The sequence below is a fragment of the Panthera pardus genome, unplaced genomic scaffold (genome assembly GCF_024362965.1).
Source record: "Panthera pardus isolate Hobbes unplaced genomic scaffold, ASM2436296v1 HiC_scaffold_13, whole genome shotgun sequence".
In the NCBI taxonomy this organism is placed as follows: domain Eukaryota; kingdom Metazoa; phylum Chordata; class Mammalia; order Carnivora; family Felidae; genus Panthera; species Panthera pardus.
The window spans coordinates 115,111,170-115,125,555 of NW_026526688.1; positions in this window are offsets into that span (position 1 = coordinate 115,111,170).

Sequence of the window (14,386 nt, forward strand, 5' to 3'; positions counted from 1 at the left end):
ACACAGAATCTGAAGCAGGCTCCAGAACTCTCAGCTGTCAGCACAGAGCCTGAAGCACGGCTGAAATCCACAAACCGAGATCACGACCTGAGCCGGAGTCGGATGCTTAACCAATTGAACCACCCAGACACCCCTGAGTACTTACTATTTTATTTTCAAGAAACTGCTAAGTGCTTTACATGTATTATTTTGTTTAATGCTTATAACAGTAACTGACATAGTAAAGAATATTAAGAAAGGAGAAGGGGAAAACAAAAGTTAAAAAATGAGAATTGAAATAAAAGTTGAGTATAACATGATTTTGCTAGACGAGAATTTAAAAGTTAACTTTGGTAAAGAGGTTGGGTGTAAGATAAATGTGCAAAAGCCAAAATCACCCAAAATGTGCAAAACCAAAAATTTCTGTATTAATAATACTTGACTACAAATGAAAATGTCTGTTGGAGGAGGTCATCGGGTGAGCGTGACCGCCAAATGACCCAGGAACTGACCGTGGGCGGGCGGGCAGCTGGAGGGTCCTCACCCCTCCCCTGCGCTGCGCGTTTCCACGGTTGCGGACCTGAGAGAGCTGTGTGTTAGGGGGACCACCTGGACAGTATGTGTGAATGAATCCTGTTAAGGCTGTTATGTAATCTTTTAAAATTTCGGTGGGCTGATGGGGAGATCTCGCCCTCCCGCTGCCGAAGAGAAGCTTCCTAGGTAAGTTCCCTTGCTTCTTAAGCTTGCCACCTCCCAATGTAGAGTGCCTAGTCTCTTTCTTCCCTCTCTCCTTGCCCTCCGGATATGGGGGCCGGTTTCACATTTCACAGGGAAATTCTCAAGTTTGTGAACCCAAAATGTCCCAGCCCCAGATGATAGCCACATAACCTGTCCCAGATGGCAGCCACATAACCTGTAAAATACTTGGCAACAAAATTAAAAAGAAAAGAAACCGGTCTAGTTGAATAAAACTATAAAATGTTATGAAAAGCTATGAAGCAGGACCTTAAAAAATTGCAGCGGTATACTGTGGTACTAGGTGAAAAGACAATATCGTAGAAATGTCAGTCTTCTCAAAATTAAGTGAGGCAATTAAAACCTCAATGAATTTTTGAGGGGTGAGTTAGATGAAATAGTTTTATCAGTTCATTTGGAATAATACCAGGAATAAGTGAGAAAATTATGAGAAGTGAGGGTAGACGTAACTTAGCAGCTCACCCAGAGACTCATGAAAAATAATAAGTGATTGTTTTAAGCCACTGAGTTTTGGGGTGCTTTGTTAAATAGCAATCACTAATTTTTAAAAAATGTTTATTTATTTTGGGACAGAGTGAGTGTGTGTGAGAGTGGGCAGGGGTAGAGGGGGAGGAAGAGAGAGAGTATCCTAGGCAGAGCCTACTCCACGAACCATGAGATCATGACCTGAGGCGAAAACCAAGAATCTGAAACTCAACTGACTGAGACACCCAGACACCTCCAGAAATCACTGATTAATACAAGTATTACAGCTCAAGTATCCTGACTCAATTGTACTCCCCAGTGGACAATGGCTGGGGAAATTGGAGTTGTGGTTAAAGGTAAAGAGAAATAAAGGCATCTGGACTAGGGGTTAGAAACTTTATGATGAGGATAAATGATAGAATCAATTTGAATAGTGGTGACAAGATATAAAATAGAATTAGGCAACAGTGTATATATAGTAAAAAAAAAAAAAAAAAAAAAAAAAAAAAAGTTACCGAGCTATAAAATGGACCATAGTCTTGATAAAATATGAAAAAAACACCAAAACGAAACAGATAAGCTTAGTTCCCCAGATCAGGAGATGGCAAACTATGACCTGGCTCACTGCCTGTGTTTGCAAATAAAGTTGTGTTGGAACATAGCTACACGTGTTTGTTTATTGTCTGTGGCTGCTCTTGTGCTCTAAAAGCAGAGTTGAAGTAGTTGAATCAGATACCTTTTGGCTTGAAACGCTGAATATATTTGCTGGCCCTTCTTTGGAAGGAGTTTGCCAACCTCTGCTCTAGACTGATGGGGTTCTGATGGCAGAGTTTCTACTAGAGGAGGGGACAGGCTTGGGAAATGGAGCAATCCACACCGTATTTAGTCTCTATCTCTCACCTTTCCATTCCCTTCTCTGACTTGGAGGGGAGTAGGAAGGTAGGGGGAGATGGCTAAGGGGAGGGCATCCAAGACCTTCAGCAGATTTAACCCCACAAAGTCAAATAAATCAGGGTGATGTATGTTCAATTGTTTCCTATTACGGGAGTGAGATTGGTTGTTTATGACACTTAAATGTCCAAATAATTCAACTGTCAGACATTCAATCTGACTCAGTTCAGGGCTATGTTAACTGAACTGTTTACTGAATAGACCAGAGTTTTTAGCATCTTGTTGATTCAGCAACATTTCTTCTGGTCATAGAAACTAAAAATTTGTGATTACAAATAATTATATTTTTAAAGTAGATAAATTGCAGAGAGTAAAAATAAATATGAATTTTAATAAGCAATAATTCCAATAGTAGTTTGTTCACTTCTGTACTTATAACAACTGCCCAGGAAAATACAGATTCATAAAGGTTGGTGGCCAGAAGGTCAACTTAGCAGCAGAAACACCAGATGCTAGTAGGGCTGACACATGATTATTATGCCTGTGGTCAGTGGACACGAGCTAAGTTTCCTATGAAATCATTCACCTCTGCATTTCCTGACTTTGATGTTTTAATCTGTATCCTGTGCATTGTATTAACACTTTTCTTTGCATTTAGTTTCCTTATAAAAAATGAGAACAAAAGAAAAATTTTAATGTCCCAATCTCTCAAGGCAGTCACCATATAGTGAATAATGGCTGTACTGGGGGTCTTAAGTTCTTTATATTTTTAAATCTTTGGAACAATAGGGAAGGGATTTTGTTCCTTTTATTCATATCTCTAATGGATTAAAAATATTGCGCTCAAGGTTTTCATGAAAAGTTTTCTATTACTACCAGAGATAAATAAAAGAGAACAAAGAACTTCAATAAAAGAAAATATAGCTTAGAGACAAACTTGAAAACTCCATTTTGACTGATTAAAATTATATTAAATGGAAAGTTTTAAAAGGCAATCTTTTTAGAAAGGGCTCTAGAGTGAGGACTTATACTTGGGTAACTCTGAAAGAGAGCAGAGGTGATATGGTAAAAGCAAAGAGCTTCATTTATAGGGGAGTTGGGGGTATTACGTTAAATGAGATTTTTTTTATAATTTATTATTTTTTTAATTTACATCCAAGTTAGCATATAGTGCAACAATGATTTCAGGAGTAGATTACTTGATGCCCCTTACCCATTCAGCCCATCCCCCCTCCCACAACACCTCTAGCAACCTTGTTTGTTCTCTATATTTAAGAATCTCTTGTTTTGTCCCCCTCCCTGTTTTTATATCATTTTTGCTTCTCTTCCCTTATGTTCACCTGTTCTGTATCTTAAATTCCTCATTTGAGTAGCATCATATGATACTTGTTTTTCTGTAATTTTGCTCAGCATAATACCCTCCAGTTCCATCCATGTAGTTGCAAATGGCAAGATTTCATTCTTTTTGATTGCCAAGTAATACTCCATTGTGTATATGTACCAGATCTTCTTTATCCATTCATCCAATGATGGAAATTTGGGCTCTTTCCATACTTTGGCTATTGTCAATAGCATTGCTATAAACATTGGGGTACATGTGTCCCTTTGAAACAGCATACCTGTATTCCTTGGATAATACCTAGTAGTGCAGTTGCTGGGTTGTAGGGTAGTTCTATTCTTAATTTTTTGAGGAACCTCCATACTGTTTTCCAAAGTGGCTGCCCCAGCTTGCATTGCCACCAACAATGCAAAAGAGATCCTCTTTCTCCGCATCCTTGCCAACATCTGTTGTTGCCTGAGTTGTTAATGTTAGCCATTCTGACAGGTGTAAGGTGGTATTTCATTGTGGTTTTGATTTGTATTTCCCTGATGATGAGTGATGTTGAGCATTTTTTCATGTGTCAGTTGGCCATCTGGATGTCTTCTTTGGAGAAGTGTCTATTCATGTCTTTTGCCCATTTCTTCAGTGGATTATTTGTTTTTTGGGTGTTGAGTTTGATGAGATCTTTATAGATTTTGGATATTAACCCTTTATCTAATATATCATTTGCAACTACCTTCTCCCATTCTGTTGGTTGCCTTTTAGTTTTGCTGATTGTTTCCTTCGCTGTGCAGAAGATTTTTATTTTGATGAGGTCCCAATAGTTCATTTTTGCTTTTGTTTCCCTTGCCTCTGGAGATGTGTTGAGTAAGAAGTTGTTGCAGCCAAGGTCAAAGAGGTTTTTGCCTGCTTTCTCCTCTGGGATTTTGAAACCTTCCTGTCTTATGTTTAGGTCTTTCATCCATTTTGAGTTCATTTTTGTGTATGGTGTAAGAAAGTGGTCCAGGTTCATTTTTCTGCATGTCACTGTCCAGTTTTCCCAGCACCATTTGCTGAAGAGACTGTCTTTATTCCATTGGATATTCTTTACTGCTTTCTGAAAGATTACTTGGCCATACGTTTGTGGGTCCATTTCTGGGTTCTCTGTTCCATTGATCTGTCTGTTTTTGTGCCAGTACCATGCTGTCTTGATGATCACAGCTTTGTAATACAGTTTGAAGTCCGGGATTGTGATGCCTCCAGCTTTGGTTTTCTTTTTCAAGATTGCTTTGGCTATTCGGGGTCTTTTCTGGTTCCATACAAATTTTAGGATTGTTTGTTCTAGCTCTGTGAAGAATGCTGGTGTTATTTTGACAGGTATTGCGTTGAATATATAGATTGCTTTGGGTAATATTGACATTTTAACAAAATTTGTTCTTCCTATCCAGGAGCTTGGAATATTTTTCCATTTTTTTGTGTCTTCTTCAATTTCTTTCATAAGCTTTCTGCAGTTTTCAGTGTATAGATTTTCCACCTCTTTGGTTAGATTTATTCCGAGGTATTTTATGGGTTTTGGTGCAATTGTAAATGGGATTGATTCTTTGATTTCTTTTTCTGTTGCTTCATTGTTGGTGTATAGGAATGCAGCCGATTTCTGTGCATTGATTTTATATCCTGCAACTTTGCTGAATTCATGATTCAGTTCTAGCAGCTTTTTCATGGAATCTTTTGGGTTTTCCATATAGAGTATCATGTCATCTACTAAGAGTGAAAGTTTGACTTCCTCATGACCAATTGGGATGCCTTTTATTTCTTTGTGTTGTTTGATTGCTGAGGCTAAGACTTCCAATACTATGTTGAATAGCAGTGGTGAGAGTGGACATCCCTGTCTTGTTCCTGACCTTAGGGGGAAAGCTCTCAGGTTTTCCCCATTGAGGATGGTATTAATGGTGGGTCTTTTGTATATGGCTTTTATGATCTCAAGGTATGATCCTTCTATCCTTACTTTCTTGCGGGCTTTTATCAAGAAATGATACTGTATTTTGTCAAATGTTGTCTCTGCATCTACTGAGAGGATCATATCGTTCTTGTCCTTTCTTTTATTGATGTGATGAATCACATTGTTTGTTTCGTGGATATTGAACCAGCCCTGCCTCCCTGGTATAGATCCCACTTGGTCATGGTGAATAATTTTCTTAATGTATTGTTGGATCCGGTTGGCTAATATCTTGTTGAGGATTATTACATCCATGTTCATCAGGGAAATTGGTCTGTAGTTCTCCTTTTTAGTGGGGTCTTTGTCTTGTTTTGGAATCAAGTTAATACTGGCTTCATAGAAAGAGTTTGGAAGTTTTCCTTCTATTTCTATATTTTGGAACAGCTTCAAAGGAATAGGTGTTAATTCTTCTTTAAATGTTTGGTAGAATTCCCCCAGAAAGCCATCTGGCCCTGGACTCTTGTTTTTTGTGAGATGCTTGATTACTAATTTGATTTCTTTAGTGGTTATGGGTCTGTTCAAATTTTCTATTTCTTCCTGTTTCAGTTTTGGTAGTGTATATGTCTCTAGGGATTTGTCCATTTCTTCCAGATTGCCCATTTTACTGGCGTATAATTGCTTATAATATTCTCTTATTATTGTTTGTATTTCTGCTGTGCTGGTTGTGACCTCTCCTCTTTCATTCTTGATTTTATTTATTTGGGTCCTTTCCTTTTTCTTTTTGATCAAACTGTCGAGGGGTTTATGAGTTTTGTTAATTCCTTCAAAGAACCAGCTTCTGGTGTCATTGATCTGTTCTACGGTTTTGTTGTTTTGTTTTGGTTTGGTTTTGGTTTTGATAGCATTGATTTCTGCTCTAATAGTTATTAATTTCTGTCTTCTGCTGTTTTTGGGTTTTATTTGCTGTTCTTTTTCCAGGTCTTTAAGGTGTAAGATTAGGTTGTGTATCTGAGACCTTTCTTCCTTCTTTAGGAAGGCCTGGATTGCTATGTATTTCCCTCCTATGACCACCTTTGCTGCGTCCCAGAGGTTTTGCGCTGTGGTGTTATCATTTTCATTGGCTTCCTTGTACTTTTTACTTTCCTCTTTAACTTTTTTTTTTCTTGTGGTTGATTTCGTGTTTCATACCGTTGTGGTCTGAAAGTATGCATGGTATAATCTTGATCTTTTTGTACTTACTGAGGGCTGATTTGTGTCCCAGTATGTAATCTGTTGTGGAGAATGTTCCAGGTGGACTGGAGAAGAATGTGTATTCTGCTGCTTTAGGATGAAATGTTCTGAATACATCTGTTAAGTCCATCCAGCCCAGTGTGTCATTCAAAGCCATTGTTTCCTTGTTGATTCCTGTTTAGATGATCTGTCCATTGCTGTGAGTGGGGTGTTGAAGTCCCCTACTATTATGGTATTATTATCAATGAGTTTCTTTATGTTTGTGATTAATTGATTTATATATTTGGGTACTCTCACATTTGGAGCATAAATGTTTACAATTGTTAGATCTTCTTGGCAGATGGACCCGTCAATTATGACATAATGCCCATCTTCATCTCTTGTTACAGTCTTTATTTTAAAGTCTAGATTGTCTGATATAAGTATGGCTACTCCGGCTTTCTTTTGTTGACCATTAGCATGATAGATGGTTTTCCATCCCCTTACTTTCAATCTGAAGGTGTCTTTACATCTAAACTGGGTCTCTTGTAAACAGCATATAGATGGATCTTGTTTTCTTATCCATTCTGTTACCTTATGTCTTTTGATTAGAGCATTTAGTCCATTGACATTTAGCATGAGTACTGAAAGATATGAATTTATTGCCATTATGTTGCCTGTAAAGTTGGAGTTTCTGGTGGTGTTCTCTGGTCCTTTCTAGTCTTTGTTGCTTTTGGTCTTTTTTGTTTATTTGTTTTTTCTCATCTTTTCTCCCTTCAGAGAGTCCCCCTTTAAATTTCTTGCAGGACTGGTTTAGTGGTTATGAACTCCTTTAATTTTTATTTTTCTGGGAAACTTTTAATCTCTCCTTCTATTTTGAGTGGCAGCCTTGATGGATAAAGAATTCTTGGCTGCATATTTTGCCAATTCAGTACATTGAATATATCCTGCCACTCCTTTCTAGCCTGCCATGTTTCTGTGTATAGGTCTGCTGCAAACCTGATCTGTCTTCCCTTGTAGGTTAAGGACTTCTTTTCCGTTGCTGCTTTCATGATTCTTTCCTTGCCTGAGTATTTTGCGAATTTGACTATGATATGCCTTGTTGATGGTTGGTTTTTGTTGAATCTAATGGGAGTCCTATGTGCTTCTGGATTTTGATGTCTGTCTTTCCCTAGGTTAGGAAAGTTTTCTGCTATGATTTGCTCACATAAACCTTCTACCTCTTTTTCTCTCTCTTCATCTTCTGAGACTCCTCTATGATTTTAATGTTGTTCCTTTTTAATGAGTCACTGATTTCTCTAATTCTTAAATCATGCTCTTTTGCCTTAGTTTCCCTCTTTTTTTCTGCTTCACTGTTCTCTGTAAGTTTTTCCTCTATATCACTGATTCTGCTGCTTTGCATCATCCATCCTTGCCACTGTGGCATCCATTTGAGATTGCATCTCAGTTATAGCATTTTTCATTTCATCCTGACTAGCTTTTACTTCCTTTATCTCTGCAGAGAGTGATTCTTCTATCTTCAACCCCAGCTAGTATTCTTATTATCATGATTCTAAATTCTGGTTCGGACATCTTGCTTGTATGTGTGTTGAGTAGGTCCCTGGCTGTCATTTCTTCCTGCTTTTTCTTTTGGGGTGAATTCCTTCATTTTGTCATTTTGAAGGAAGAAAAGGGATTATTAAGGTAAAAAATTAAAATTAAAAAATTAAAAACACCACAAAATTCAAATAAAATATACTAGATCTTAGGTGTGTTTGGTCTGGTTGTTGAAAGGAGCTTGATAGATTAGGGGAAAAAATGGAAAGACAAGAAAAGAAAAAAGAAAAAATAAGGAAAACTTTTGAAAATTTGAAAAAATGAATACAATAAAATCAAATAAGATGAAAGGATGGAAGTAAAATACAATTAAAAATTTTTACAAAAAAGTAAAAGATATAGTAGAAAAAAGTAATGAAAAATATTTTTGGTAAAAATAGAGAATAAAAAAATGGTTTTTCTCTTTCTGTATTCAAGAATAAGAAAAGAAAAAAAATTGAAAAGATGAACGAGAGAAGAGACTTTAATACAATTGAAATTACATTGGTTTCCCTTAGAAGTCACACTATGAAGTGCTTTATAGTCCATAAACTAAGCAGGCGGAGAGACTTGTGGTGTTCCTGAACCACAAGGTTGGCCCAGTTGGGCAGGGCTCAGTGGAATGGCTTTGTTCTCCACTAGGTGGTGTTGCTTAGCTTACTTGCATGGATTGCTGTGGCACCTGTAGGCATGTATGCACATGCATGGGAGGGGTGAAAATGGTGTCACCCAGCTACCCAGTCTTAGTATCAGAACTCTGTGCTCTCCCTGAATGGCAACAAGCACCCCTCCTTTGTCTCCGGCTTCCATCCACTTCCCACTTTTACTCTGTCCATGACCAAGCCGACAAGTTGCCAAGTGGCACGTCCCTCCTAAGTTTTATCTGAGATGCGGCTGTTTCCCGACCCCTCACTTCTGACAGACTGTGCTTTGTCCCGCTCAGACTTTCTGGGAGAGGGTCTCACCAAGCCATGTCCAGGTGCTGGCTGCACCCAGGAATGTTCGTGGGACCGTGTTGTTGCCGTTGCCCAGAGACTGCGGCTGGGTGCCAGCTTGCCCCAGAAAAAGTTCATGTGATTGTAAAGCAGCAGCATTTCAGGGATTATGGAAGATCTCAACAAACGTCTGGTATCAGTTCCACCTTAACGTCCTTGTTCCAACACCAGCAAATGTGGTTGTTCTTTAGGGTCTGCTGGGACCTTTGCCTGTGGAAGGGGGGCGGGGGGCCGCACAGCCTATACCAAATGTCCTTCCAGCAGGGGAACCACCTCTCCCCGTGTGGCCGGAGGACCCCTTGGACCTCACTCTCTGCTCCTGGGGATTTGCCCTTCCCACCACAGCACTGCCAGGTATCGAGCTGTGGAGTTTCAGACTCTGTGCTCCCCATGTTATAGAGTCTTAATGGAATTTAAACTCTCTTCTTTCTCCTTTCTCCCTTTTTTTTCAGTTTCTTGCTTACTCCTTCTTTTCTCTCTAGCTGCTTTGTGTGTGGGGGGTGCTTTCCTGTACTCTCCCTCCATCTCCATCCTCTCTCCACAAGCAAAAACAGCTCTCTACCCTGTCTCTCCCAGTTCACCTTTCCATGCCATGTGCCTGCCGAGTTCTCTGGTTCAGATTGTGCAGGTTGTTGTGTTAATCCTCAAATCAGTTTTCTAGGTGTGCAAGATGGTTTAATGTTGATCTGGCTACATTTCAGGGATGAGAGATGCAAAAAGAAACTTTCATGCTGTTCTGCCATCCCAGCCCCTCCTCAATGATATTTTTTTAAAAAAGTCTAAGTACTTATTCCAGAACTTTCCATGTAGTAGGTATTCAACATGTTTGCTTCCTCCCCTTTTGAGGTAGACACTATGAGTTGTTTAATCTTCATTCCATCTTCTTTTCAGACAGGGTTCTGATTGTATTGAGGGTGGCAATGTGCTAAGCCCTAGAGGATGGGTCATGAAGCACCTAGAATGATCATTGACAGTCTTGTTGCTAGGCTTCTTAGACTCCCTTGTAGCTATCATTGCCACAAGGACCAAATTTGGGCCAAGGAGCCATAAGAGAAGTTCTGCTGGGGTGGGGGCTTTGCTTGCCTCATAAGAGAGAGGACACAGCTAGCCACACAAAATTTCTTTTTTTTTTTTTTTTCCTGTCTGGTAAGCAGACAGGAAAGCTTCCTTGGCAAGCTCCATAACAAGATAGAATGAATGGTATTTAGCAATTTCTGTTCAGTTGTCTAACGTCTAAAGAAATGTTTTTCAAATTGTAGCCTTGACTCATCTGTATTAAAGTCACCTAGGTTGATATTTCTGGTTTGAAGCTGGAAAAACACATTTTATTTTTATTTTATTTTATAATGTTTATTTATTTTGAGAGAGAGAGAGTGAGAGTGAGAGCAAGAGAGTATGAGCAGGGGAGGGGCAGAGAGGGAGAGAGAGGGAGAGAAAGAGAGAGAGAAAGAGAGTCTCCACACTGTCAGCACAGAGCCTTGCATGGGGCTTAAACTCAATGACCATGAGATCATGACCAGAGCTGCAATTAAGAGTTGGATGCTTAACCAACTGAGTCACTCAGGTGCCCCAGAAAGTGGATTTTGAATATGTGTTTTGTGTCATTCTTGTGTACCCTACACTTTGATATCTGGATCCAATAAGCTGAGGAGGATAGTTCTTTTGAATTGGTTTGTTTAAAAGGTTATATATTTTGACTTGGGTATGTATTCTAATAAAAGGCTTTATTAAGCGTTGGAATTGATTATCAGCTTCAGAAGTGTGGTTTGTGGAGAAAATATTGTTTAGAATCACAGAATAAAACCCTGGCTCTTTGAACACGTTGAGAAATATTTGAGTTGAAAGAAACTTACAGGGCACCTGGGTGGCTCAGTTGGTTGAGCATGCTAGTTAGGCTCAGGTCCTGATCTCACAGCTTGTGAGTTCAAGCCCTGCATCAGCCTTTGTCCTGACAGCTCAGAGCCTGGAGCCTGCTTCAGATTCTGTGTCTTCCTCTCTCTCTGCCCCTCCCCTGCTTATGCTGTCTCTCTCTCTCTCCAAAATAAAATAAACATTAAAAAAAAAGAAAGAAACTTTCATATTTTCAGCTAGAGCCAGAGGTGGAACCTGGATCCTCTCCTGAACCAAGGCTTTGAGAAGTCTTTCTCCTTTGCTAAAAGATTAAAACATATTTGCTTTCCCGTAAATAATTCTCAGAAAAATACTCAGCACCAAAGGCCAGTAGGCAAGCTTTTCAGTGTTTATAGTTATGTCTTTTTAGTTTTGTTGTTGTTGTTATTTGTTTGTTTGTTGCTGTTGTTGTTATGAGTTTTCTTCATGCTCTGAGAAATGCAAGGCGACTTTGTCACACTTCATGGAGCCTGGGCATCCCCTTACCACTAGAGACAGCTCACTGCCAAGGATCACTTGTGGAGGATTCCCACCCTATAATCCTGAAGTAAGACACAGGACATGATTATGGGAGAATCTATCCAAGCAAGTGACTTTTTGCAATAACCAGGGGAACATACTTAAAAGCTGAAATTGATTTAAAAGAGAGAAAATTGGGTGGCTCAGTTGGTTAAGTGTCCGACTTTGGCTCAAGTCATGATCTCACGGTTCATGGGTTGGATCCCATGCATCAGGCTCTGTGCTGACAGCTCAGAACTTGGAGTCTGCTTTGGAATCTCTGTCTCCTTCTCTCTCTGCCCCTCCCCCACTCACACTCTGTCTTCCTCTCTCTCTCAAAAATAAATAAACATTAAATACATATATATATATATATATATATAGAGAGAGAGAGAGAGAGAGAGAGAGAGAAAGGGAGAGAGAGAATATCTTGCCACAAAAAGTAATAAAATGTAAGCAGTGAGAAAACCAAAAAATTGGAAAATGATTGGATATGCTAGATTTATTATTAATGCATATTAAAACAACCTAAAGGATCTTGTTATCTTCTGGCTAGAATGCAATGAGATAAGATGTCAGGTGTCAGGGTATGGGGAAATTTTGCTGGACTCCAAGTCGTCTACTTGGGCCACCTGCATGTTCGAGAGAGCACCACCTTCACACACCTCTGGTAGTCGGGGAATTGCTGATGTTGTTATGAACATGTCTGAGAGGAATTTCATACATGTGGAGGGATAAAGCTTACTGCAGTAAGAATGAGACATTTATATCGGACCCAATAGGAGCAGCCACTATAGGTTTTTACACTCCACAAGTGTAAAAGCAGGCAAGCAGGGTTTGGTAAATAACTGTGCCACGCTGAGCTGAGTGGAGAGGAGGGACTGAAGAACAAGGGGCAGAAGGACCAGGTAAAGAGCTTTTTCAGATGGCAGGCTTGGAGGGCCTGGCTTAGGTTTGAAAGAAGTCATGGAGAAGAGAGGATGCCTCTACCATTAACCCAAATAACTCCCTGGGCCTCGCAGCTCTGACCTGGTCTGTGGTGGCCACAAATGCTTTGCATTCAGTGTTCTCAAAGGTGAGCTTTGGGCAATGCAAGGCCAGCAAAACTAAGTTTGTTCCTTTTGGTGCAGCTCCAAATACTAGATGTGTCTGCTTTGAGAGTTGGTGCCTCAGCAAAACCTCTAGGGAAGGGTCCTCTTTTTCCTTTCCTCCAGTGGTCCTGCCTCTAATTGTTCTATTAACACTGTCATGTGACAGGATAATCCCACCAAATTCTAAGAACACTTGTGATGCAGCCTTACCATTGAATTTCTAGGTTGTTTCTTGGAAAACTGCAGGTGTTCTTTTCTTGATTGAAATTTCAGGGTGTGTGAGGATGAGCCTTGAGGAAATAAAGCTAATAGGCAATATTTGCTCTGGTTTACAACGTGCTAAGCATTGGGTGAAGAAGGGCTTTTCATACATTAACTCTTCTAATCTTTACAACCCTGTGGTATAAGGTCATACCCCCTTGTTCCCGTTTCACAGATGCAAAAACTGACACTTGGGTTAAGTCGTCACATGCTAATAGATGTGGAGTTTGGAACAGGAACCAGGGTATGACTGATTCCAGAGCCTAACGTTGTGTGACACAGGGTTTCTGTTGAGGGTTTGAAGGTGTCTAGAAATGCAAATTAGCCCTTTGAGAGGAGAAGCTAGCCATTTATTTATTTATTTATTTATTTATTTATTTATTTATATTTTTAAATTTCTTTTGATGTTTATTTATCTTTGAAGGAGAGAGAGGCAGAGCATGAGTGGGGGAAGTGCAGAGACAGAATCTGAAGTAGGCTTCAGGTCCTGAGCTGTCAGCACAGAGCCTGATGTGGGGCTTGAACCCATGAACTGTGAGATCATAATCTGAGCTGAAGTTGGATGCTTAACCGACTGAGCCACCCAGGCACCCTGAGGAGTAGCTATTTAAAGGTAGCAATATAAGAATGAGACAAGAATAATAAATAGTTAAACATCTGTGCACCAGGTTATGTGTTGAGTGCTTATCTCATTTCATTCTTGCAATAGACTTAAGAGCTCAATAAAATTCCCTTTTTATATTTAGGAAAACTGAAGCTTAAAGAGGTTAGGGAAATTATTGAAGATCAGGGAGCTAGTAAAATGCAAAGTCAGGACTAGATTCCAGCTCAAGAATTTTGCAAAGTTGGCACACATTTTAGGCTCTAAGTGAGCCTTATGAGTTCTTATGTATTTTCTGGTTCTTATAATATGCTTAGACTTCAGTTCCATAATCAAGATCCACAGGTTTTCTGAAGTGTTATCTGAAGACTTCCTGAATCAGAATTGCTTCTGATGCTTGATAAAAATGTGTACCCTTAGGGGCGTCTGGGTGGCTCAGTTGGTTGAACGTCCGACTTCAGCTCAGGTCATGATCTCAGGGTTGGTGGGTTCAAGCCCCGCATGGGGTTCTGTGCTGGCAGCTCAGAGCCTGGAGCCTACTTCGGATTCTGTGTCTCCCTTTCTCTCTTCCCCTCCCCTGTTCATGCTCTGTCTCTCTCTCAAAAATAAATAAACATTAAAAAAAAATTTTTTAAATGTGTATCCTTAGACCCACTGAAGCAGAATCTCTGAGGGAAAAGGCTGAGAGGTTTGCATTTCTAAGAAGCCTCTACTTGATCACCTGGTAGCTGAATTCCAAGAGCAAGAGCAGAAGCACTCGGTGTCTAGGGACCCATACTTGAAACTTGCCCTCTGGTGTTCCTGCCATAGTCCATTGGCCAAAACAAGTCACAAGGATGCCCAGATCCAAGGGGAGGGGAAATACAGTTGACCCTTGAACAACATGGGTTTGAGCTATGCAAGTTTTTTTTTTTTTTTTGATAAATACACTAAAGTACC